The sequence below is a fragment of the Felis catus genome, chromosome X, assembly GCF_018350175.1.
Source record: "Felis catus isolate Fca126 chromosome X, F.catus_Fca126_mat1.0, whole genome shotgun sequence".
NCBI classification, from domain to species: Eukaryota; Metazoa; Chordata; class Mammalia; order Carnivora; family Felidae; genus Felis; species Felis catus.
In genome coordinates this window covers 44,621,862-44,623,702 of record NC_058386.1, presented here as the reverse complement: position 1 = coordinate 44,623,702, position 1,841 = coordinate 44,621,862, and the positions used below count along the sequence as shown (strand labels likewise).

Below are 1,841 nucleotides of genomic sequence, written 5' to 3'. Positions count from 1 at the left end.
CTGACTTAGAACAATGTTTTCAACAACACCTCAATCATTCATGTGATATAACTCCAGGACTTAAAAGATATATTCAAAGCCCATGTTAGTATTTCTTTTATTTAATTTTTACAGTTATTTATTTTTGAGAGACAGAGAGAGAGAGAGAGAGAGAACACAAGTGGGGGAGGGGCAGAGAGAGAAGGAAACACAGAATACAAAGCAGGATCCAGGCTCTGAGCTGTCAGTACAGACACTGAGATGGGGCTCGAATTCACAAACCGTGAAATCATGACCTGAGCGGAAGTCAGACACCTAACTGACCGAGCCAGCCAGGCACCCCTCGTGTTAGTATTTCTTAATACAACCATTTATATTCTATCATCTTTTAGTCAAACTCAATGTAAAGGAAATTTCCTATCACTATTGAAAATACAAAACTAGCATTATATGCTATGGAAAATATGTTCAAAAATTAATTCCATAAGAGACAGAGGCCAAACTATGGTGGAGAAGGCTGAAAAGAATGTAAAGGTTGCCCTTAGAGTAGTTGTGTGTGTAGAAAGTGAAATGTGGGTGATGTAACTATAGGACCTAGGACAGTGATCCACTCTAAAGCACAAATTATTGCAGAAGCCAGGCCAACAGTTATTGGTGAGGGTTACCTAATAGAAGAACAGGTAGGTGCTTATCATAAATGCTCAACCTGATAATATCACCCCTAATGCTGAAGATCTGGAACTAAAATATCTATGATCATTGGCACTAATAATGTGTTCGAAATTGGCTATTATTCCCAAGCCATGAAAATGGAAGATAATAATGTTATTGAATCAAAAGCCAGTGTGGGCAGAAAGGTAATATTGAGAAGTGGTTGCATCATTGGGACTTGTTGCAACCTGAATACATTTGAGGTCATCCTTGAGAATACAGTGATCTGTGGTGCAGATTGCCTTCATGGGGTGCAGACTGAGCAACCACAGCCACAGATACCACAGCTGGATTTCCTGAAGATAACCTTGCCAACCTACCACGACCTAAAGAAGACTATGAAAGGAAGGTCAACACCAGTAATGTGTGAAGACAACAGTGAGATACCTCCTAAAGACTTGGTAATAAGATACCCCCAGAGAGTTAAACTACTTAAGTCAACATGTGGCAAGGTAGTATCAGTTTATCTATCAAGACTTACAGTACCTCAAGACTCACCACTTTTGGTTCAATTGCAAGCTTAACTGAACCACCTTCTGATTTGCTAATATGGCCTCCAAGCTATCATTCAGAGAAAGGAGGAACTCTGGATGAGAGCACCAGAATTCTACTCTGCACATAGTAAATTTAGAGAAGCTTTCTTATTTATACATTAGTCTAATGTGAATATGGTTTGTATAGTGTGGCCCCCAAGTCTGCCAATTGTCTATGAGTTCTAAATGTTCTGATAAAATAGTTTCTGACTCTTTAGGACAAAGAACCAATCAAAACCCAGACAGTGTATTGTGCAGACATCACTCTTTGGGGCTTCTCCACAGCCGGACTAACAGCCTTCTCTTACTAACTATCTCACTGAAACTGAACTCAAACTTCATCACAGACATTCTAGGCAATTATGATAAGCGGTAGGACAGACCCTGACATGCTTGTGACATAAAAAGCAGCAACTGGCAGGAAGACAGAAATGATTTTATCAATAGCGACTTACTGCAATGTGGCCATAGCTCTTGAGTCAAGATAATAGACTTTCACCAGGTGAATAGTATCAAGTATAGAAAGGGTACTTCACACTGTTCTCTTATTCATCCATGAACACACAGTATAGTAGTTATCTATGCTGTGTAGAAAATTACCCCCAAAATGTAGAAGCT

At 39.4% G+C, this 1,841-nt stretch overlaps 1 pseudogene; it reads left to right on the top strand.

Annotated features, from left to right (window-relative positions):
• The first annotated feature begins 483 nt into the window (after window positions 1-483).
• On the top strand, window positions 484-1,214 carry LOC101087641 (annotated as a pseudogene).
• Window positions 1,215-1,841: the final 627 nt, after the last annotated feature.